The sequence below is a fragment of the Bos mutus genome, chromosome 15 (genome assembly GCF_027580195.1).
Source record: "Bos mutus isolate GX-2022 chromosome 15, NWIPB_WYAK_1.1, whole genome shotgun sequence".
In the NCBI taxonomy this organism is placed as follows: Eukaryota; Metazoa; Chordata; class Mammalia; order Artiodactyla; family Bovidae; genus Bos; species Bos mutus.
In genome coordinates, this window is record NC_091631.1 from 29,203,314 (window position 1) to 29,229,187 (window position 25,874).

The 25,874-nt window shown below is 38.4% G+C and overlaps 1 protein-coding gene across 7 annotated transcripts in view; it reads left to right on the top strand.

The window, feature by feature from the left end:
• The window catches only part of FAM168A (family with sequence similarity 168 member A), a 211,290-nt gene that overhangs the window by 79,591 nt on the left and 105,825 nt on the right, over window positions 1–25,874 (top strand). The window contains exon 1 of one of the 7 annotated variants that reach the window (XM_070383765.1): window positions 1,916–1,938. The exons of the other annotated variants lie outside the window; for them this stretch is intronic. The gene's annotated coding sequence lies outside the window, so the exon portion shown is untranslated. Of the gene's footprint in view, window positions 1–1,915; window positions 1,939–25,874 lie in introns of those variants that run through there. 7 annotated transcript variants of the gene reach the window in all.

Here is a 25,874-nt window from a genome sequence, read left to right on the forward strand (position 1 = left end):
AACTACTAAGAGTACCATCCTTAGGGCTGAGGGAAAAGCAAACAAGGAAGGAACTTAAAAGCTTAAGGAAAGAGAGCTCCACAAGGCCAAGATTCTGAGGAGAGTGTATGGAATACAGTCATAGGAACATGCTGCTTATTGCTGTAGAGAAGAAATTGCCTGGCGCTTGCTTGCCTCAGAACCTGGAGGGCCACTGTCTTGAAATCTGCCATGGCTCTCTGTGTGCTGATCTGCTTGCTGCCATATAGAAAAACATTAGAACTAGAAAACACTAGAAAAAGCCACTTCTTTCTCTCTTAGCCTTGTGGCCTTGTTCCAGTACTTTCTATTGGCAGAATCTGATGTGAACCAGCTGGGAAAGGAGCAAGGTAGTCTGCAGAGTCCAGTGCACTGTCACTGAATAGAACAATGAAGAATCAGTTTACAGCTATAAGGCAAAAATTAACGATTTCTATATTCTAATAATCTGTTTTGATATTTGTCTTCCTCATTGCATCATGAGCTTGGTAGTGGCTGGAAAGTTGTCCTATTTGTCTCTGTATCTGCATTAATCCAGAAGGGGCCTGGCACCCAAGAGTTGCTTAGTAAATACTGTTTGAATGAAGGAAAGTCTCTGTAATACAGGGAAAATTATGTGTTGCTCTTGGTTGACTTCAGTCTTACTGTCTTGAAAAGGATTGGGGCTAGACATCCAAATCTTATTGAGTGCTATTGTCCTGTTCTTTCATGTGCATATTTGCATTAGATACTAGAGTAAGGACAGGAAAAACATTCTTCTTTTAATATTCATATGTTCTATAAAATTAAACTCTTGAAAGTTCCTTGGATAGCAAGGAGATCAAATCTGTTAATCCTAAAGGAAATCAACCCTGAATATTCATTGGAAAGGACTGATGCTGAAGCTCTGATACTTTGGCTACCTGATGCAGAGATATGATTCATTGGTAAAGACCCTGATCCTGGGAAAGATTGAGGGCAGGAGGAGAAGGGGTGACAGAGGATGAGATGGTTTGATGGCATCACTGACTCAATGGACTTGCATTTGAGCAAACTCCAGGAGATAGTGAAGGACAGGCAAGCCTGGTGTGCTGCAGTCCATGGGATCGCAAAGAGTCAGACACGACTTAGAAACTGAACAACAATGAAATTAAACATATTCCCTTTTCTAAAGGGTGACAGTCTGAAATCTAAGTTAGGTACTTTGCACTTAAGTATATTCCTCAGAAGAAAAAGGAGACTAAGCTTTATTGTCGTTATATGGTCCAGTGGTTAAGACTCCATGATTGTGCTGCAGGGGTTGCAAGTTCAATCCCTGGTTGGGGAACTAAGATTCCACATGCCGCACAGCACCCCCCACCAAAAAATCTCATTTGCAGATAGAGAAACTGATGCTGAGGGTCTTGACCAAAGTTATACAGCTAGTAAGTAGCAAAGCTAGTCCAGGCTTGACTGTTCTAAAACTTGAACAGGACAGTACTCTCTCTTTTCTCCAGCATATGAGAGCAAGCACAGAGTTTTTGTTAGCAGATAGCAATAGAAATCTGTGAAACTGATTGCTGTTTCTGGCTGTTTGGGGCTGGACAAGTAACAACAGAACAAAATAGTAATCCTTGCAAGGCTACAATCATAGAGTTTGCTAGTAATTGGCCTTTTATATAAACCAGTTTGAGCCTGTGCTTCAGACACCTGGTTTATGAAGCAGTTGCTGTCTGGCAGCAGAGTATTCTTCTTCCTCTTTTTTTTTTTAATCCCACACTAGCAGTTTACAGAAGAGTTCTGACACATTCCCTGAAACATTAAGCTTCTTTTCTCTTGCTCTTCTAGGTTTCTTCCCTTTTCTGAGACCTAAAAGTAGATAGACCAATTTATTATGAGGAAGCAAAATTTGTGAGACTGGTGTGTTTCTTGCTTCTGGACCAGCACACACAAAGCTTTTAGGTAAGTTACTTAGGATTGAGAGTCAGTTGTTCTTTCTCAGGTCATCAGTCAGGCAGAGCTGAGGACCCTGATGCCAGTCTCACTGCTTGAAGGGTCAAAGTATTGCTCGTAGCCTGGGAGAGACACTGTTACAAGAAAAGCTTTCCATTAAAAGCATTGGAAGAAGCCAGTGATGTCAGGATTTGCTTATCAAATTATTCTGCTGGTTATTTTGTGATTATCCATTGGGATGCCCACTGAGATTGGTTGACATGGGAGTGTGATTTCATCTTGACAATGAGAAGCCCTTGGACCAATGTTACCTATCCTTGATGTCTTTTGGTACTTCCGTTGACTAGGGGATCTTCGGATTCCCCTTTGACTTTTTTGGCAGTAAGGGCTGCTGCTTAACTGCTTTTCAGAAATGATGACATTTATTCTTTGGAAGGAACTGAAGAAGGAGTCTGTACACGTCATTTATTTTTAACTGCATACTCAATAAAGTTGAAATCTTACTTTCCTTTTTGTGGTTTTACATCGAACAAGAAAGGGGATGTGGCTCGGACGGTAAAGCGTCTGTCTACAATGTGAGAGACCTGGGTTTGATCCCTGGGTTGGGAAGATTCCCTGGAGAAGGAAATGGCAACCCACTCCAGTACTCTTGCCTTGAAAATCCCATGGACGGAGGAGCTTGGTGCAGTCTACTATCCATGGGGTCACAAAGAGTCGGGCACGACTGAGTGACTTCACTTTCACTTTAAAAACAGAGCCACCTGGCAAAACCCTATTCTTCTACTTAATAACTTAATAGTTCTTTATACTCCCTGAGCCTCAGTTTCCTCATCATTAAAATGAGAATAGTAATACACAATGACAACAACAATAGCGATCCACCATTTTAGGTAAGTGAATTTCTGTGAACCTCAATTTTCTGTGAAATGGAGGCATTAATTCCTCAGTAACAGATTTGGTTTGATAAAGAAACTAGCTAATATAAATGGAATGCAGGTAAATGGAAGTGCTAAGTAAATGGCTATGACTATTCTTAGGAGATCTGAGAGAAAAGATCCCTGAGGGTAGCATAGTTCATGTGGGATGGGTCAGGGCTTAATAAATATTCATTGATTAATTCTTTCCATAGGGAGCTCTTATTTCCTTTTCACTTGCTTTCTCTGCTGGTTTTTTTTTCTCCTAACATCATTTTTGCAGACACAGCTATGGAGTTGTTCTCTCTGAGAGTTTCCTTCCCATGCTATAGTCCTGATATTGTTGTTCCAAGTTGCTCTCTGTAGAGAAAGTGGGGGTACAAAGGCTGAGTTAATGGTTCACAACTTCCAGTGCCATGTATTTCCGGGTCTACTGTTTTGTGTATAAGATCAAGGAGGGTTTGTCAAAGGTCTTTAAGGAGATGTGATCATGCTATTATTTGCTGTTTCTTTGGTATATGCCAAGAAGGAGGGCTGGCCAGTAAAAAAAAATGTTTATGGACCAATAAACTAGATCTCTGCAAAGCTGGCCTGTGATCTACTCAGCCTCTTTAGGCAAGAGACTCTGGCAAGTTTAAATTCCAACTGTTTCAGTACAGGGTTTCATTTCTCTTTTTGGTCACAGAATTATAGAATCCTTAGATACCTTCAGAAGCTGACACAAAGATGTTAGAGGGCTTGTTTAAGTCATATGGTAAAACCAGAACCTAGATTTCTTCCTTTTAACTCTTCCTGTAGTTCTTTGGAAAAGTAGTTGTTTATTTCCTAGGATGGCTACCCAGCAATGCTAGTTTTAGTTTATATTTTTTTAGTTTATTTTGAGGATACTCTGATTTTCCTTCTTATAAATGCTACAGGATTATATTGAGCTGTAAAGTTTGCTAGGTTCTTTCAAGGCCGGTGTTGCTTTTTTCTTTACATCTCTGTGAGATAAGCAAGTCAGATACTCCTAATGATTTGGGTTTTTTAAAAATCTTTTTTTCTTTTTCTTAAACTGATGAGAAAATTAAGGCCCAGAGAGGGGACATGAGTTGTTCAGAGTCATATAGTGAGTGAATGGTAGGGTTAGAACTAGCAAGAAGTCCCTTTTATTTTTAGGTTTTTATAATCACTGGGAATATTATCATACCTTATCAGTGGATATTATCACTTTCTACAGTTTTTGCCTGTCTGTAAAAGAAAAATGTCTTATTTTAATTTTCATCTGTAAATACTTTTTCATGGCCATTTGTAGTTGTTCTGTGAATTTTGTGTCATTTATTGCACATTTTCCACTAGGTTGTCTTTTATCAGTTTTGCAGGGTATAGGAGGCTCTTTGTATATCAAAGCTTTGGGGATATATGCTGCAAATATTTTTGATGTTTTCTTTATGAAACTTGGTGCCTCCCTAGAGCACCCAAAGAGAAAAATCCTTTATATTGGAATAGCTATTTAAAAAAATAGCATACCAAAAGAAAAGCAAACAAAAGATTTAAAAAAAGAAAAAAAATTGCATATTACTGCTACCACTAACACTACTACTGAACTTTTACTTTATAAGTTTTCCAAAAGCTTTCATATTTTGTATTTTGTCCTTTTAGTAACTACATCAGGGAGCTTATGATTAAAATAAGGTGGATTGAACTCATACTTTTTAACTTTCTTCTTTCTTTTTTCAAAACTCCATTGAAATGGCATAAAACTAGTATTAACTCACACAGACTAAGAGAATAGAGAAGATGGGAAAGTGAAAAGTGAAAGAGAATGTTGCTCAGTTGTGTCCGACTCTTTGCAACCCCATGGACTATACAGGCCATGGAATTCTCCAGGCCAGAATACTGCAGTGGGTGGCTGTTCCCGTCTCCAGGGAATCTTCCCAACCCAGGGATCAAACCCAGGTCTCTGGCATTGCAGGAGGATTTTTTACCAGCTGAGCTCACTAGGAAGACCCTGAGAAGATAGGAAAGAGGCACAAATGAGAAATGATTTAGTGGATTAGGGAAAGCAGAAACCTGAAGCTACAGAGGGAAATTAATCTGAATAAAGACATCTTTGTCATACAGAAACCTAGAAAGTCCTTGGTATTGGAGATTCTTGGCACCTTGAATGTTAGCATGAGAGATGGAGCCGAAAACAGGAGTTTAGAGGTATGTAAGGAACATTTAAGCTATCAGGTCTTTTTGTCTATTTCAGCAGAACATTGAAGGTTTATCCTCCAGAGAAATAAAATCAGAGAGGCCCTGGATTTGGGATTACCAGATTTAGCTGAGAGTAAACGAGAAGTGACATTCTAAAAACAGGGATTATATGAAGGGCTCCATCTAGTTCTTATCTCTCACACATAGGTAGTTAGGTTTATTCTCCTCAGGTGGGAGATTAGAGGATTTTTTGCTGAGAAATTGACTCTCAGACATTTGGAGACCTCTGCAGTAAAAAAAAAAATGGCTTGACATTTTCTCTTGTTAACTTTGAAGCCTAGAAGTTAACATGCCCCGCTGCCCATGCAGTGTATTTCTGTGTGCCTCCTAAATATGAATAAGAGAGGCAAAGATCTCCTGATGTTTGAGAAAAGTCTCTAACATAACAGAAATGAAAACAAACAGAAAAGGAACCTCCCCCACCCCAACCCCAAAAGAGAGCGGTGGGGAGAGAGTGCACAGGAGACAATGTAGGGAGTAAAAGAAAATTTGAAAAAACTCAGACCAGAGAAGATACTGCCTCAGTCAAATAAGAATAGGGTCCTGTTAAAAAAAAAAGGAATAATCAGACAAGAAAGCTATTTTGGTTACATCAGAAATAAAGAATTATAAAGAAAAATAAAGAAAAGATACATCAGAATAAAGAATTTAAAACACATAGAAAATAAGAGAAGAAATAATAATCCTAAGAGGATCAGTTTTAAGATTTATTTAAATATAAAAGTTATTTAAATTTAAGAAAATTGGTGTAATTATTTTTGATGATTTCATTCTGTCCAGTTCCTCTAGTTTTTTCTCTTTTAGGTCTCTGAATCTCCTGATAGTAAGATGTAGAGTCATAAAGGGAAAGACATCATCAAAGAAATAATACAGCATTTTCCCAGAATTTAAGTACACATATGTTTATATTGGGAAAAAACCCATCAAGCACTCAGTACAATGAATTTTCAAAAAGAAACACATCATTATAAAATTTTAGAACACTGGGTAGAGTGAGAATATCTTAAAAGCTTCTAGAGAATGAACAGGTCATGTAAAAAGGCATTGGATTTCTCAAAAGCAGTATTGGAATCTAGAAGAAAGTGGAGGAATTGCCTTACATTCTGAGAAGAAATTATTTCTAACCTAGCATTTTATACCTAACCTAGCATTTTATTTTTGACAACTAACAATAAAATATGAAATTGGAGACATTTTCTGACATCTCAAAAGATTTGTTTCCCATGGATGCTATCTCAGAGAACTTGGTAGTTTGATATAGCATAATGAGGATAGGCACGAAATAGGAAGGGAAACAAGGGAACAAGGGAACCCAGCATAGAAAATGAAAGTCCCAAAATGATTAAGGAATATTCAAGGACTGCAACTATGCAGGAGACCTAAAGACTAGAGAGAGCTATCAGATTTGAACAAGAGGCTCGAGATCTCCAAGAGATCCTTTAAAGAAAAAACCAAACACATCAGTAAATTATCTAACATGTTCAACCATTTTAAAAAGAATCATAAAGTTGTTTTGGAGAACCTGGAGATGACTTGGGGAAAAGGACATTAAAACCAAGCAAATTAAAAATGAAACAACTGTTAATTCTAGGGAAACCAGAATTCTAGTTATTCAGGAAAGACAGTGTAGTCATAATACACTATGTGGCTTAGCTGTGAAAATCATTATAAATCATAACATAGACCCTGAGTATTCTTGAAGAAAATAAGAAAGTGTTGGAATATTTGTTCCTCCAGATAACAAAACTTATTTAAAAGCTTTGGTAATCACACCTTGGAGTATTAACAAGAGAAATGAAAGCTGCCAACCACATAAAAGGCTTCCCAGGTGGTGCTAGTGGTAAAGAACCCACCTGCCAATGTAGGAGATGTAAGAGACCTGGGTTTAATCCCTGGGTCGAGAAGATGCCCTGGAGGAGGGCATGGCAACCCACTCCAGTATTCTTGCCCAGAGAATCCCTTGGACAGAGGAGCCTGGTGAGCTATCGTCCACAGGGTCACAAAGACTAGGACTGAGGCAACTTAGCACAGCACTGAACATAGCCACATAAAGGCTTTTGTACAAATTTTCATAAAAATATTGTTTATAATAGCTAAAATTTGAAATCAGCCTGTTGTAGGTTGAATTGTAGTCTCTCTAAATGAATCAGTTGTAATCCCCCCAAAATAATAGACTCTGAATATTAATTTTTTATTGGGGTATAGTTGATTTATGAATATTAATTTTGAACAGCATTTTAATTTGAAATAATTATAGATTTACAGGAAGTTGCAAAGATAAACAGAGAGGCCTCATATATCATTTACCCAGTTTCCTCCAATGGTTACATCTTGTTACAACTGTAGTATAGTATCAAAACCAGGAAAATGACATTGGTGCAATGTGTATATATAGTGCCATTTAGTCATATGTGTAGATTTGTGTAATCATCACTGCAGTCATGGTTCAGCATTCCATAACTACAAAAATTTTCCTCACTCTACTCCTTTATAGTCACAGAACACCTGTTACCCTCCTCTCTGACTCCTGGAAACCACATTTATCTAACACTTGTATAATTTTGTTTTTCAAGATTAAATCTATAAGTGGAATCAAACAGTATGCAAGTGGTTATATGTATCAATAGTCTTTTTTATTCTTTTAAAGGTTACTTACTTAGTTTATGTTTTGGCTGTGACGGGTCTTCCTTCCTGCACTCAGGCTTTCTCTAGTTGTGGCGAGCACGGGCTACCCTTTGTTGTTGTGTGTGGGCTTCTCATTGCCCCAGCTTCTGTTGTTGTGGAGCACAGGCTTTAGTCATGTAGGCTTCAGAGGCTGTGGCACTCAGGCTCAGTAGTTATGGCACACAGGCTTAGTTGCTCCAAGGCATGTGGAATCTTCCTGGACCAGGGATCAAACTGGTGTGCCTTGCAGTGCAAGGCAGATTCTTAACCACTGAATTACCAGGGAAGCTCTCTGAGTGAAAGTCACTCAGTCGTGTCCAACTCTTTGCAACTCCATGGACAGTAGCCCACCAGGCTCCTCTGTCCATGGAATTCTCCAGGCAAGAATACTGGAGTGAGTTGCCATTCCCTTCTCCAGGGGATCCTCCTGACCCAAGGATTGAACCTGGTTTCCTGCATTGCAGGAAGTCCTCTGGTTCATTTCTTTTTGGTTGCTGAGTAGTATTCCATGGATTGGGCATATCCTAAATATTAATGTAACTAAAAATTGTGATGTGACTATGTTAGTGGAATGGGAAGTGTGTGTACATGTGTATGTATGGGTGGTCATGGGAGTGACAATAACGATATGAAAGAGCAAATCTTCATAACAGAGAGATGATAAATAGTGAGTAAAATTGATCCCCAAAGAGCCAGTATATGTGTATTTTTGGAAATAAGGAGAAAAATACTAAAAGAGCTAAAAGTTGAAAGTGATTGCCTTTGAGAAGCAGAAATTCGCAGTAAGGTAGTGGATTACTGCTTTTTGTTATATGACTGAAATCAACAATTACCATACTTAAAAATAAGGCCTAGAGACTTAACGGACCCAGAGGTTTAGAATGAATAACTAGAGAAGCTGAGCCTTCAGCTCTGGCTCCCTACTCTTACCAGTGACCTTTCTGCCTCACCCTGCCTTGGAATGTTTGCTGATGTTCATAGGAGTGAAAGCTTGTGCTCCCAACAGAGCCCTCTCAGTGTTTTTATATTGGTTGTTATACTCTCTGCCTTTGGGATACTGCGAAATATGTGATACAGCAAACACAAGAGTCCTCAAGACTCAGTTTCTAAGTGACTGATACTGGGGTAAAAAATCACCGTAAAACTGCTTTTTTGAAATGCCAACTTGACAGCCATGTCCATTTTCATTTCTTTTGATGGACTAGGGATGGCTCTTTTATAGGAATTACATGGATCCACTTTTTGTTTTTTTGTTTTGTTTTGTTTAAAAATTGGTTGCTGGCCCCTTACAAAATGCTCCTGTCATGAGAGAGGGAAGTTACAGCTTAGGCTTAGGAATCAGAGAACTTGAATGCAATCTACTGCTTGGCTACTCTCTGTTTTGGTTTTTGTTTTGGAGGGAGTTGTTTGTTTCTCCTTCAGCAAAGTAGAATTCCTTCTTTTCTAAGCTACAATTTCAGCTTCCTTGAAACTTCCCTCTTTGACATCTTTGCTGAACTGTAGTATGCCCAGATTTCCTGTGCCCATGATAGTTCTTTGGGTTACTTCTGAAAATGATTTATTGCTCACTCATCATGCATGAGAATTTTATCTTCAGTGAAGAATCCCATTGTCTAGTGCTGGGGAATCATTCTTCGCCTGCCTGTGCCAACTATAAGATACAAGTTCAGAGTGAAGGCTTTAGAATGAGCCAGTGCCCTAGTGGTAAACTTAAAATATTAGGTTACCCCCTTCCCCACTGTTATTACCATTACAGCATTCTTGTCCACAAGCGTTAGCCGCAAGCTCCTTTGGTTTTCTTTGCTTGCTTACTGATGAGGCTGCTCTGTGGTGGTTTTATCCAGTTGAAGACTAATTTCCTAACTGTGAAGATGTTATCGCCACCAGAGCAAAATGTCATGACCAAATATGAGCAAAACAAAGAGCAGAGTTTCATTTTTATTACCTGCCACCCCCTGGGCTCAGTGGTAAGGAAGAGGGGGGCCCCCGGCCTGGCCAAGTGCTCTTGATCACAAGATGTGTAGAGGTAGGAGTGTCTCAGCTTTTTCCTGAGGAGCAATCTATGGAGGGTTCCATAGGTGTCAAAGAGTGCTGTTATTCAGACTGTCCTGGAGAGGGGGCCAAAGGACTCCTTTTATGGCTCCTGCTTGAGAGACACAATCAACATTCATAGGCTAGGTTGCACATGCAGGAAAAACCATCAATTCTTTCAAATTATAACTCTAAAATCAATCTTATTATTTAAATAATAGCACATATATTTCCTAAAACTACCATAATAAAAAGTTATCAGCTCATTTAGAACTTGATACTTGCTGGTTTTAACTAATACTAGAGATAGGCTTCCAGACCTGTAAAGTAGTGTTTGATGGGAGATCCCAGGCCTGCGAGGTAGTTTTCTAGCAACAATTGCCAGTAATGTTTTTTTTCAGCTGATTATTTCAGTTGTCTTTGGGTGCAGGGATAGATGTTTGACAGTAGTATGAAATAATGTGTAAACCTGACTCTTTTTTTCTTGGGCTTGACAGATGATAAGAGGACAAAGACTTTGGGCAGAGTAAGCCTTTGGGTAGCATATGTAGGGAGCCACTTTCATGTTCTGAATTCTATAAAGGAGCCATTTCTTTTTAGACAGGGGCATCCTTTGGGGATAGGCTTGATCATCCTCCCCATTTAAGAATTGTAGTTTCAGTGAAGCATTTTGAGATGTCTGCTAAAAAAAAAACAACCTAGGTCAAATCAGGTATGATTTATGAAATGCACCATTAATGAGACAGTGAGAAAGTCAATTTTGTCTCTCTGTGTCCTGAAACTCTAAAGAGGTTAATTACAGGAAGTCCTTCAAACCATATGGTTCTTTGTCTTGGAAACATTCCTGTTTTTGAATAACATGCTTTCTATGTGACTACCTCTGGTCATATGAAACTCCAGTACTTTGTGGCCACCTGATGTGAAGAACTGACTTATTGGAAAAGACCCTGATCCTGGGAACGACTGAAGGCAGGAGTAGAAGGGGATGACAGAGGGTGAGATGGTTGGATGCCATCACTTGATGGACATGAGTTTGAATAAACTCCAGAAGTTGGTGATGGACAGGGAAGCCTGACGTGCTGTAGTTCATGGGGGTTGCAAAGAGTCAGACACGACTGAGTGACTGAACTGAACTGGTTATATAGTATCAGTATCAGCATTTATTGCTTGAGTTCTTCTGTTTTATATCTGAACTTACATAAAGCTAGCTTCAAATAATATTTAAATTAGAGTTTTGAGAGGTGAATCTACTGATGTGCTGCACTCATTGATCTATGAGTAACCCAACAGTGTTGCTTCAGAATTCTCTTGTCTGGTCTTTTTGTGACTCTCCACTTTGTTCATTCTATACTGTCCACAGTATTCTCTTAAAAGAATGTTGAGTTCTTTTCTGCCTCAGTACCTTTTCCCATGCTGTTACTTTCCCTGAAATGTTTCCATGTTCTTCCCTCCAACCTGGCTAACTACTCCTCTGTTATGACTCATTTAAATGTCCCCACCTTAGAGTATTCTTTCTTGACTTGTCATTCTTGAGAATATCTCTGTTTGCTTCTTTATGAGCATCTCTTACATATTGTAATGATAGGATGTATTAGTTTTTCTCACCTACTTTTCGACTTTTTCCTCCTCTGGAGTATAAACTATGTGAGGACAGGGATAGTGGCTGAGCAGTTCACTATTGGATTCTCAGTGCCTAACACAATGTCTCGGGTCTGACACACAATAGGAATTTGTAACAAATATTTGTAGATAGCCTGAATGAATGAATGAAGGAGCCCCTTCTTTTGGGGGAACATCTAAGAGAACCAGACAGAAACTGAATGGCCTGTGATTGACTATATTTAGGGGGCCCATTTTTTGCTTAGCTTTGGAAGTCACACAGCATTACTTCCTGTGCCTTCTATTGGTTGGACTAGTCCAGTTCAGATTCCCTGAGAGGAGAGTTAGGCTATCTGTACCTCTTCATGGCCTGTGGCAATCTTTGGAAAATACAGCCTGTCACAATACATTATTCTGAGCTGGGTATTGACTATCACCTCTGAGAAATGGATGAAGCTCTATTATTGGCATTTATACTACTCTGATATCTTGGATAAACACCCCTGGAATATAGAGACATAGAGGTTCAGATCATGATTCTGTCACTTACTAGTGATAGAGAAAGAAAACCTATCAGAAAATGTAAGTGGTTTCTACATTCATTCAGGCTTTCAATAAATGTATTTTGAGTACAATGTGCCAAAACTTGGACGTTCTGTTAGACACTGAGAACACAATAGTGAGCCATACAGTTTTTCTTACTGCCCTCAAAGCAGACAGTCCCCTAAACTCCACTGCCTCTTTTTTTTTTTTTTTTTTAAAGACTTTTCTTAGGGCAGTTTTAGGTTTACAACAAAATTGAGAGGGAGACACAGAGATTTCCCATATACCTCTCCCTAACTTGTGCATGCATAGTTTCACCCATTATCAATATCGTTCATCAGGATGGTGCATCAAATGAGCTTACACTGAAACATCAAGATTACTCAAAGTCCGTAGTTCTCCTCAGGCTTCACTCTTGACATTGTACATCCTATGGGTTTAGACAATATATAATGCCATGTATACATTATTGTTCATTGGAAGGACTGATGCTGAAGCTGAAGCTCCAATACTTTGGCCACCTGATGTGAAGAGTTGACTCATTGGAAAAGACCCTGATGCTGGGAGGGATTGGGGGCAGGAGGAGAAGGGGAAGACAGAGGATGAGATAGCTGGATGGCATCACTGACTCGATGGACATGAGTTTGGGTAAACTCTGGGAGTTGGTGATAGACAGGGAGGCCTGGCGTGCTGCAATTCATGGGGTCACAGAGAGTCGGACACGAAAGATGGTAAAGAATCCACCTGTAATGCAGGAGTCTCAGGTTCAACCCCTGGGTCAGAAAGATACGCTGGAGAAGGGAATGGCTACCCACTCCAGTATTCTTGGCTGGGAAATCCCATGGACAGAGGAGCTCGGAGGTCTATAGTCCATGGGGTCACACAAGTCAGACATGACTTAGCTATTAAGTAACAACAACAAAAAAACAAGGACCTTCTGTATCACACAGGGAACTATTCTTAATATCTTGTAATAACCTGTAAAAAAATCTGAAATAATATATATCTGAATGATTTTGCTCTACACTTGAAACTACCACAGCATTGTAAATTGACTATGCTTCAGTTTAAAAAAAATTTTTTAACTGTTCAGACAATAAAAAGATCAGTGGTTGGTGGGAATGGGAAGGGGAGAGTAGGATGAATAGATTTTTAAAGCAATGAAATATTCTGTAAGATATTATAATAATGTATAAAAAATATAGTCACTCACTCTTCTGACTCCAGGGGATCTTCCCGACCAAGGGATTGAACCCACATCTCCTGCATTGGCAGGTGGGTTTTTTACCACTGAGTCACCAGAGAAACCTCCTTGTTTTTTTCACCTATGTTATATATAGTGTATATATATTAATCCCAAACTCCTAATTTATCTTCTCCTCCCCCATCCCCTTTAGTAATCAATAAGTTTGTTTTTTAGGTCTTTGAATCTATTTCTGTTTTGTAAATAAGTTCATTTATATAATTTTTTAAGATCCATCTTCATAATTTTTGCTTTTTCCAGAATGTTGTATGCTAAGTCACTTCAAAGTGAAAAGTGAAAGTGAAGTCGTTCAGTCGTGTCTGACTCTTAGCGACCCCATGGACTGTAGCCTACCAGGCTTCTCTGTCCATGGGATTTTCCAGGCAAGAGTACTGGAGTGGGGTGCCATTGCCTTCTCTGAGAATGTTGTATAGTATCGTTGTAATCATACAATATGTAGTTTTTCAAGATTATATATTTAATAATATACATTTAAGTTTTCTCCATGTATTTGCATGGCTTTATAGCTTTTTTTTTTTTTTTAGTTCTAAGTGATAATCTATTGTCTGGACGTACTACAGTTTATTTATCCTTTCACCTACTGAAGGACATCTTGGTTGCCTCAAAGTTTAACCAATCATGAATAAAGCTATTATAAACATCTTTGTGCAAGTTTTTGTGTGGACATGAATAACAAGGAGTGTGGTTGCTGGTTTATGTGCTAAGAATATGTTTAATTTTGTAAGAAACTGACAGACTGTCTTCCAGAGTCGCTGTACCATTTTGCGTTCCCACTAGCATTGTACAAGAGTTCCTATTGCTTCACATCCTCACCAGCATTTGTTGTTGTCAGTATTCCAGATTTTGGTCATTCTAATAGGTGTGTAATAGCATCTTGTATTGTTTTAATTTGCATTTCCCTGATATTTTTATATGTTTATTTTCCATCCGTATATCTTCTTTGATCACATGTCTATTAAGGTCTTTGGTCTATTTTTTAAATTGGGTTGTTTGCTTTGTTATTATTGAATTTTAAGAATTCTTTGTAAAAAAAAAAAAGAATTCTTTGTATGTTTTTGGATAATAGTCCTTACCAGGTGTGTATTTTGCAGATATTTTCTCACAGTCAATAGTTTGTCTTTTAATTATTTTGAATGTGAGTTTTGCAGAGTACAAGTGTTTAATCAAGTCCAGCTTATTTCTTTCACAGTTTGTGTCTTTGGTGTTATATTTAAAGATGCAGTTAGTTCAGTTCAGTTCAGTTGCTCAGTCATGTCCGACTCTTTGCGACCCCATGAATCGCAGCACGCCAGGCCTTCTGTCCATCACCAACTCCCGGAGTTCACTCAGACTCACGTCCATCGAGTCAGTGATGCCATCCAGCCATCTCATCCTCTGTCGTCCCCTTCTCCTTTTGCCCCCAATCCCTCCCAGCACCAGAGTCTTTTCCAATGAGTCAACTCTTCACATGAGGTGGCCAAAGTACTGGAGTTTCAGCTTTAGCATCATTCCTTCCAAAGAACACCCAGGGCTGATCTCCTTCAGAATGGACTGGTTGGATCTCCTTGCAGTCCAAGGGACTCTCAAGAGTCTTCTCCAACACCACAGTTCAAAAGCATCAATTCTTCGGCACTCAGCCTTCTTCACAGTCCAACTCTCACATCCATACATGACCACAAGAAAAACCATAGCCTTGACTAGACGGCCCTTTGTTGGCAAAGTAATGTCTCTGCTTTTGAATATGCTATCTAGGTTGGTCATAACTTTCCTTCCAAGGAGTAAGCGTCTTTCAATTTCATGGCTGCAGTCGCCATCTGCAGTGATTTTGGAGCCCAAAAAATAGTCTGACACTGTTTCCACTGTTTCCCCATCTATTTGCCATGAAGTGATGGGACCAGATGCCATGATCTTCGTTTTCTGAATGTTGAGCTTTAAGCCAACTTTTTCACTCTCCTCTTTCACCTTCATTAAGAGCCTTTTTAGTTCCTCTTCACTTTCTGCCTTAAGGGTGGTGTCATCTGCATATCTGAGGTTATTGATATGCATACCCATACCCAAGATTCAGATCAGATCAGTCGCTCAGTCATGTCCGACTCTTTGCGACCCCATGAATCGCAGCATGCCAGGCCTCCCTGTCCATCACCAACTCCCGGAGTTCACTCAGACTCATTTCCATCGAGTCAGTGATGCATCCAGCCATCTCATCCTCTGTCGTCCCCTTCTCCTTTTGCACCCAATCCCTCGCAGCATCAGAGTCTTTTCCAAAGAGTCAACTCTTCGCATGAGGTGGCCAAAGTACTGGAGTTTCAGATTTAGCATCATTCCTTCCAAAGAACACCCAGGGCTGATCTCCTTCAGAATGGACTGGTTGGATCTCCTTGCAGTCCAAGGGACTCTCCAGAGTCTTCTCCAACACCACAGTTCAAAAGCATCAATTCTTCGGCACTCAGCCTTCTTCACAGTCCAACTCTCACATCCATACATGACCACAGGAAAAACCATAGCCTTGACTAGACGAACCTTTGTTGGCAAAGTAATGTCTCTGCTTTTGAATATGCTATTTAGGTTGGTCATAACTTTCCTTCCAAGGAGTAAGCGTCTTTTACACCTATGTTATCTTCTAGGAGTTTTATAGTTGTATTTTACATGAAAATCTATGGTTGGTTTTGAGGTAATTTTTTTGAAAGATGTAAGATCTGTGTCTGGATTTGTTTCGTTTTGCTTGTAGATCTCCAATTGTTCCAGTGTCATTTGTTGAAGAGACTGTCTTTGCTCCATTGTATTGCCTTTTTGCTCCTTCATTGAAGATCCATTGACTATATTTGTGTGGCTCTATTTTGGGGCTGTGTGTTCTGTTCCATTGATCTCTATGTCTCTTCTTTCACTGGTACCACGCTGTCTTAATTACTATAAGTCTTGAAGTTGGTAGCATCATTCCTCCAACTTTGTTCTTCAGTGTTGTGTTGGCTATCCTGGGTCTTTTGCCTCTCTGTAAACTGTAAAAATCAGTTTGTCAATATCTGTAAAATAATTAGTTGGGATTTTTATTGGAATTGTATTGAATCCATAGATCAAGTAGGGAACAACTGACATTTTAACAATATTGAGTCTTTCTACTCCCAAACATGGAATATCTTTCCGCTTTATTTAGTTGTTCTTTTATTTCATTTATCAGAATTTTGTAGTTTTCCTTATATAAATCTTATATATATATTGTTAGATATACTTAAGTATTTAATTTTCTTTCCTTTTGTAATGATATTTTGTTTTTAATTTTGCATTAACTTGTTCATTGTTAATAATAGAAAAGCAGTTGACTTTTGTAATTAACCTTTTATCCTGCAGTCTTGCTATAATCACTATTAATTCCAGGAGTTTTTTTTTTTGTCAGTGTTTTTGTATTTTCTGCATACATGATTATTTCATTTGTGAACAGATACAATTTTATGTCTTCCTTTCCTACCTGTGTACCCTTGTTACTGAACCCAGGTCTAGCTGCTCGCGGCTCAAGAGCCATTAAAGAGGCCAGGTTGGTGGAAAGGAAAGTTTGCTGTATTTCAGGTGCTGGTGACTAGGGTTGGAGTGGTGGTGAATATTTGTCCAAAGGCCAACTCCCCCTTGACAGTCAGGGGCAAGAGCTTTTATAGACACAGCGTGGGGAGTGGGGCTACATGCAGAAACAGCACAGTCAATTCTGAAAGTCATCTTAAAATTGGTCATTGGTAGTCTGAGCAGCATCACCTTAACTGTTTGTGAAGTGAAAGTCGCTCAGTCGTGTCCGACTTTTGCAACCCCATGGATTATACAGTCCATGAAATTCTCCAGGCCAGAATACTGGAGTGGGTAGCCATTCCCTTCTCCAGAGGATCTTCCCAACCCAGAAATCGAACCAGGGTCTCTTGCATTGCAGGCAGATTCTTTACCAGCTGAACCTCCAGGGAAGCCCTTTAACTGTTTTAGGAACTGTTAATCTTCAGTTCCAGAGTCAGTTTGTCTTCATTTCTTGAGGCCAGTTCTTGGAATTGGTGGCAGCTTATGTCATGACTACAAGCTGTCATCATTAGTTAACTTCTCCACCTGGTGGGGGTTTCAGTATCTATAAGACAGCTCACAGGATATGGCTTAGAATTTGTTCCTTGAGAAGGAACTAAAGGTCCTTGACTCTGCTTAATGACTACATTATTATTATTTGGTCTCCTTTGACTATTTTCCTTTGTTTCTGCATTTTTTTAGTTCTCTGATTAAACTTACTCTTTGGCTGGAGTTTTTCTGCAAAGAAAGGTAGAGTGAGAATATGGGGAGCGGGGCAAGAACCATAGGGTCCTCCTCTGTTTCACCTTTTATATCCTTTTCTGGCCTAATTGCATTATCTAGGACTTCCAGTATGATGTTGAAACAAGTGGTGAGAGGGGCTATCCTTGCTTTGTATGGGATCTTAGTGGAAAAGTTAACAAGTTTCTCACCATTAAGTATGATGTTAGCTGTAGGTTTTTTGTAGATAGTCATTATCAAGTTAAGAAAGTTCTCCTCTCTAGCTTACTGAGAATTCTTATAATGAATGCATGTTAGATTTTGTCAAATGCTTTTCCCTGTATCTATTTAATATGATTATGTGATTTTTATGTGTTTCAGTTCAGTTCAATCGCTCAGTCGTGTCCGACTCTTTGCGACCCCATGAACCACAGCATGCCAGGCCTCCCTGTCCATCACCAACTCCCGGAGTTTATGTGTTTACTAATATTTATTAATATGATTATGTAATTTAATTGATTTTTGAATGTTGAACCTGCCTCACATAGCTGGGATAAATCCCACTTGGTCATAGTATATAATTCTTTTTCTTTTTTAATTTCTTTTTTTTTAATGTAAATTTATTTATTTTAATTGGAGGCTAATTACTTTACAATATTGTATTGGTTTTGCCATACATCAACATGAATCCACCATGGGTGTACACGTGTTCCCCACCCTGAACCCTCCTCCTATCTCCCTCCCCATCCCATCCCTCTGGGTCATCCCAGTGCACCAGCCCCGAGCACCCTGTATCATGCATTGAACCTGGACTGGCAATTTGTTTCACATATGATATTATACATGTTTCAATGCCATTCTCCCATATCATCCCACCCTTGCCCTCTCCCACAGAGTCCAAAAGACTGTTCTATACATCTGTGTCTCTTTTGCTGTCTGGCATACAGGGTAATTGTTACCATCTTTCTAAATTCCATATATATGTGTTAGTATACTGTTGGTGTTTTTCTTTCTGGCTTACTTCACTCTATAATAGGCTCCAGTTTCATCCACCTCATTAGAACTGATTCAAATGTATTCTTTTTAATGGCTGAGTAATACTCCATTGTGTATATGTACCACAGCTTTCTTATCCATTCATCTGCTGATGGACATCTAGGTTGCTTCCATATCCTGGTGATTATAAACAGTGCTGTGATGAACATTGGCGTACATGTATCTCTTTTAATTCTGGTTTCCTCAGTGTGTATGCCCAGCAGTGGGATTGCTGGGACATATGGCAGTTCTATTTCCAGTTTTTTAAGGAATCTCCACACTGTTCTCCATAGTGGCTGTACTAGTTTGCATTCCCACCAACAGTGTAAGAGGGTTCCCTTTTCTCCACACCCTCTCCAGCATTTATTGCTTGTAGACTTTTGGATCGCAGCCATTCTGGCTGGAGTGAAATGGTACCTCATTGTGGTTTTGATTTGCATTTCTCTGATAATGAGTGATGTTGCGCATCTTTTCATGTGTTTGTTAGCCATCTGTATGTCTTCTTTGGAGAATGTCTGTTTAGTTCTTTGGCCCACTTTCTGATTGGGTTGTTTATTTTTCTGGAACTGAGCTGCAGGAGTTGCTTGTATATTTTTGAGATTAGTTCTTTGTCAGTTGCTTCATTTGCAATTATTTTCTCCCATTCTGAAGGCTGTCTTTTCACCTTGCTTATAGTTTCCTTTGTTGTGCAGAAGCTTTTAATTTTAATTAAATCCCATTTGTTTATTTTTGCTTTTATTTCCAATATTCTGGGAGGTGGGTCATAGAGGATCCTCCTGTGATTTATGTCGGAGAGTGTTTTGCCTTATGTTCTCCTCTAGGAGTTTTATAGTTTCTGGTCTTATGTTTAGATCTTTAATCCATTTTGAGTTTATTTTTGTGTATGATGTTAGAAAGTGTTCTAGTTTCATTCTTTTACAAGTAGTTGACCAGTTTTTTTAGCACCACTTGTTAAAGAGATTGTCTTTTCTCCATTATATATTCTTGCCTCCGTTGTCAAAGATAAGGTGTCCGTAGGTGTGTGGATTTATCTCTGGGCTTTCTATTTTGTTCCATTGATCTATATTTCTGTCTTTGTGCCAGTACTATACTGTCTTGATGACTGTGGCTTTGTAGTAGAGCCTGAAGTCAGACAGGTTGATTCCTCCAGTTCCATTCTTCTTTCTCAAGATTGCTTTGGCTATTTGAAGTTTTTTGTATTTCCATACAAATTGTGAAATTATTTTTTCTTTTTTTTTTTTTAATTGGTAAATTTTTGGCTGCACTGGGTCTTCATTGCTGCATTCAGCTTTCTCCATTGCAGAGAGCAGGGGCTACTCTCTGATTGTGGTGCATGGGCTTCTCATTGTGGTGGCCTCTCTTGTTGTGCAGCAAGGGCTCTTGGTGAATGGGCTCAGTAGTTGTGGGCCATGGACCTAGTTGCCCTGTGGCAAATGGGATCTTCCCAGACCAGGGATCAAATCCATGCCCCCTACATTGGCAGGCAGATTCTTAATCACTAGACCTCCAGGGAAGTCCCTATAATTCTTTTTATATTTTTTTAGATCCAATTTACTGATATTTTGTTGAAGACTTTTGCATCTGTACTCATGAGGAATATTGGCTTATAGTTTTCTCTTTTGTAAGGTCTTTGCTTGATTTCAGTATTAAGGCAATTCTGAATTCATAGAGTGAATTGGAAAGTATTCCCTCTGCTTCTATTCTCTAAAAGAAATTATAAAGAATTGGCATGATTTCTTCCTTAAATATTTGGTAGAATTTACCAGTCAACCCATCTGGGCCTGGTGCTTTCTGTTTTAGAAGATTATTAATTATTGATTCAATTTCTTTAATAGATACTGGTCTATTCAGATTGTTTCTTTTTGTTTGAGTTTTGGCAGATGGTCTTTAAAAAGATTTGGTCTATATTATGTAGAGTTGTTCATAATATTCCTTCATTAGCCTTTTAATTTCTATGGGATCTGTAGTGATGTCCCTTTTTAATTTCTGATATTAGTTATTTGTATCTTTTTTTCTTAGCCTAGAGACTTACTGATTTTATTGATATTTTTGTTTTGTTGGTTTTTCTCTATTGTTTTCTTGTTTTCAATTTCAGTGCTTTCTGCTCGAATTCTTTTTTTTTTCCTTCTGTTTATTTTGGATTTAATTTGCTCCTCTTTTTCTATTTTCCTAAGGCCCACTGCCTTTTTCATAGGCATTTACTACTATCAAGTTGTGACCTATGTTGAGAGGAATGGTTCCAAATCTTATACTTGTGTAATTGATCCCCCACTTGAATGGCTTATGCTTCCTATCGTATGTTGAAACAGTACAGAATATGCCTTCATGTTAAAAAAAAAAACACCCAGGGTCATGTCAGGTATTTCAAAAAGTGATTCCCTGAGTCAAAACCAAGATTTTGCAGTATAAAAGATGCTTACGAGATGTTTTCCCCAATCTCCTCAAGGGACAGAAATATTTATTTTTGCATTTAGGAGTGTACTTTCAAAGAACTAATGGTCAAGCACAATCTATCATGATACACATGACTTCTGTCTCCACTCATCCTTTCCCCCCCGAATAAACACTGGTCTTTAAATGTTAATATATGGCATATATTTCTTTGGGATTTAGAAAGCTATGAATTAAAATAGTAAAAAGAGCAATAGCCTTTAGCAGTCAGCTGACTTGGATTATAGGCTAACTGCATGAAGTGTGATGAGGGTGTACAGAATGGGATGGGGAGAAATTACTTAGCACTCAGTTGCATTTTTAAAAATGTATATAGACTCATTGACCTTGAAGGTGCTTTGCACTCTAAGTTTTCTGTGACCACATGCTCTTGCCTCTTCTAAGTCCCTGTAGCAATCTGTATTTTAAAAAAATAATTTATCAGTATACTTCTAATTATTTGTTCCATATATGTCTTCCTCACTAGTCAGCAAACTCCATGAGGCAGGAATCACATCTGTCTTGTTCATCATTAGGCATAGAAAGACTTAAATATTTTTGGATGAATGAAGAGTTTTCTACAATGCAAACATTCTGTAAAAGTTCCAGAAGCCCATTGATTCATTTAGAGGTTCTTTAGACATTTACTTCAAGGCACTGATTTAGAGGTGAATTGCCCTTGATCTCTGCCCTGAAGGCACTTGAAATCTATTAGAGGAGATGGGCATGGAAAAAAAAGTTGTAGTACAAGTTTGTATGAAGTTCTGCAGCAGCCTGGAGGAGGTGAATAATTTACATTTAAAAATTAAACTCAATTTAGTTTAGTGTTTGAAATATATTACTGGAAATATAATAGCATTCAATTCCAGCAATAATTTAAAGTTGGAAAATTACTTAAATTTATTCTGTCATGGTACAGGAATGGGGAGCTGTTAATCCCAAGTATATTCATTTTGAGATGTGTTCTATCAATATCAGTTTATCAGGCACTTTCTCAACCATTTATCTAACCACTTATCTATTATTTCTTTCAACAATCTGTTAAGACAAATGGTACAATTCCCCATTTTATAGATGAAATCGAAATCAGAGCAGTTAAATAACTTTCTTGAGGTAGCACAGCTGGTAAACAACAATGCCAGGGCACACTTAGGTCTTTTGGCAACAAGCTCAGAGCTCTTTGTATTATATTATAGGCTCATTTTCTAGGTCGCTGTAGTCTTCCCTCAAAGGGCCAGAGTTCCTAATGCTTGTGAGCTTTCTAAGATTCTGATTCTTAGGACTCAGCCAGAATGCCATCTTTCATGATGCTTTTCCTATGAGAAGTGGTTTCTTCAGCCTCATTTTTCATTTATTAATATTCTTATGGCAGTTTTACTTAAGTGCTGTGTTTGACTAACTTTCATCATTTCTCCTACTTAAAATCCTCTTGAGGGGAAGGCAGCTATTCTGAATATTTCTGTATTAGTTCATGGGCTTTTATAATTTATATTATATTTTATAATTTATGTATCATGAATGGTTATAGTTTTTCATACCTTCACTAGAATTCTTTTGTTAATTAAATAGATTGAGAGTGGCACTTTTTCTTTTCCTTCTTTTATTAATAGTTATTTTCTTTGGTTTATAAGAAGTAACATAACTGTTGAAGTGTTCTCCCTTTCTGGAATAAATGTCTTATAGAAGTCACTATAATTGGCCAAAGGGAGCTATTTTGAGGTAAAGTGAATTATGGTACCTCTTCTTCATACCTAGAGGTAATGGCAAGGAAGTTGCTGACAGGGAAGTACTTTTTCATTCTGTTTCTTTAAAAGGACATTTGTCTCTTCCTGTTAATCTATAGGTAGGTACAGAATTAAGCTTTGGGGGCTTATATTAATCTTTCTTTGATTAGAATATTTACCTTACTGGATTCTTGTGAAGATCAAATGTATAGGAGGAGCAGCGTATAGAAGATCATTTGGACTTACAAAGTGCTGTGCAGACAGGAGTATGGTTTTTTATCCTCTAGAGTAATAAATAACTGCTATTTCTGAACTAGCTAAAGCACAGTTCTTCACCCAAACCGTGTGCCTTTTTTTGCCTTTGACAGCATAGACTCCTATTAGAATTTCTCGGTCAACCATCAGGTTCAGTGTCGCATTTTTTTCTCCAAAGGCAGTTGCATTATGCCAGGTGTTTTCATATATTTCATTTAATTATCATAACAACTGTAAGGATGCTAGTGTTGCCTCCATTTTAAAGTTGAGTAAATCAAGGGCCATTGAGTTCAGATAACTTAGCCAAAATATTAAGTGGCAGAGTGCAGATTTTATTTCATATATTCTGGGTTCATTTTTTGCTAACCCTTATATTAGTGAGGACACACAGAATTATACTGAGGTGTCAGATTGGCCACAAGATTTGAGTGGCATAACATGACAAAAATCTGTGGAATTCTTGCTTATATGAATTCAGTTTCAGGCCAGGTGACTCTGGAGGGCAGTTGTCCTCCAGGAAGTGATGACTAGCACATTTATGCTGCTTTTGTCTTGTGCTGCCACAATCCCAACTTAAGATCTCTAGGATGTCTTTGCAGAAAAGAGAGAGAGGGAGGGAGGGAGGAAGTCCATGCCAGAGCTGGAGGGTCATACACCAGCTTTTGAATACTTCTCCCAGAGTGTAAGACATGTCACCTTCATTCATAGATCATTAGTGCTACCTAACTACAAGAGATCTGGAAGCTATGGGGGTCTGCCAGACCACTTCACACAGATGTTTCCCAGGGGGAGTTATTTTTACATAGAACATGTTTCCTTCTAACTTGCATTAGGGATAATTTAACATGTCTGAGCCATGTTTTATTCTGTGAGTGCCTCGAGGTCAGGAATTAAATTATTAAATAAGCTATAGAAATGATCCCTGAAAGTATAGTCTTTAAATTATTAAATGAGTTAATTTTTCAGTTCAGTTCAGTTAAACATTGAATACCTGCAATTTCAGGCTCTGTTTTCTTTCCAAAATATATAGCCTATATCTATTGTCTATATTATAGGTAAGTAATAATAGCTAGATAGTTCTAGATTTTATGTTCCTTGAGGGCAGTATAGAATGGTGGTTAAAAGCATTGATTTTGAAAATGTAGGATTCTCGGTCTGTCACTTCCTAACTTTCTGATTCTCTGCAGATTTGTTTTGGTCATACTGCGTGGCTTGTGGGATTTTGGTTCCCCGACCAGGGATTGAATCTTGGCCCTTTGCAGTGAAAGAGCAGAGTCCTAACTAATGGACTGCCAGGGAATTCCCAAGTTGTTTTTTTTTTTTTTTTTTAACAGTTTTATTAAGGTATAATATACAATAAAATCCACTCTTTTAAAGTATATAATTTGTACCTTTTAGTATATTCACAGATTTGTGCAACCACTACTTCTAATTTAAAACATTTTATTATATGGGAAGAAACCTTGTACCTGTTAGCAGTTACTTCCTATTCTCCCTTCCCCTAAGCCCCTGGCAAACACCATACTACTTTCTTTCTATGTGGATTTACGTGTTCTGGATTTGGGCAAGTTATTTAACCTTTCTGTGCCTTGGTTTTCTCATTAACAAGGTAGGGACAATAATACTTAATCAGCTTATTATAAGTGTGATATGGGAGCAGGAAGAGTTAAAGGACTTGGAATTGTGTCTGACACATAATAAATGCTATGTGTTTGTTGTTGTCAGGTTGTATTATTATGTTCAACATTATCATGATCATTATTTTGTTCCCTTTGTAGAATTGGACTCATGGTAGACACATTTATCTGATTTCCTCTGGCTCCTCCTCTGTGTCAGATTTTAGGGAATCTTAAATATGAATTAAAATCCCTGCTCTCAAGTTGTTGACAGTTTTACAGCAAAGACAGATATAGAAAGAGTATATACATATATTCTAATGCAGGCTAACCTTGTGAGGTGGGGATTCTTAGTCAATATGATTATAGATGATAAAGCTGAGACCCAGTAATGTTAAATAACTTACCCAGGGCCATGTAGTTAATAGGTAGTTGAGCTGGGATTTGAACCTGAGTCTGACTGATTGCAAAACCTATTTTTACTATTTCTGATGCTTACAAAACAATTTACTGCTACTTTTCTAAAATTTTAAGCCCTACAAAACAAAAACTGTTTTCAGCTAAAAGAGCTTGAGACTCAGCACATACTTAAAAAAATTCAACTACTGGAGCCCTGCTGTTTTATTCTTTCCTTTACCTGCTCTGGCAAGGAAAAATAAAAAGAACAAACCAAAAGAAAAATAACTGAGGACTAAGAAGACCTAAGATGTGGCCTCATCTCTGGGTGAGACAGGCTGTCTCATTCAGCTTTGTCCATTATCTTTCTTGCCAGGCTCCTGTCCAGTCCCTCTCCCTTCTCTGGTCAGTGAGGCTCCATTGTATGGGCAGGGACTTTAGGACCTCAGTGGAGAGTTTTGCAGAGCTTCCTGCAAGAAATGTTCCTGTAGTTAGCCATGACCTCCTGGCAGCAGTTGTATTCATCATTAGGCTTCAACTTTCCCATCCCCCTTTTGAGGTTCCATTGAATCTGCCAGTCACAGAGCAGCTTCCATTGAATCCAGTAGCCTGTTTCTGGTTACGTTAGGCATTATCTGTATTGCACTTTTTGGCTCACCTCATTAATAAGCTAGTTCTGTGCTTATTTTCTACAGAATATATAAGCTGACAGAGCCGTTAAAAGCCCCTAACCCAAGGAATTCCCTGGCAAGTGAAGGATGCTGGAGAATAGAGGTTGGGGCTAGGTTTTAAAAAGCTTAAAATTTAGATGTGAAGATTTTACTTTTATTTCCATTAATAGCATGGTTTATGTTTATTTCTTCTTTGAAGATGCGTTGTGGGAACCCTGGATGGCAGCTGAGTAATGAACTCTCTGCCTTTTTACACTGTACAGATTGAAGCTTTGTTTTAAACGTTTCACTTTGACGAACTTACCATATGTAGCTCTAGCTGTTCTTGAGTGGCC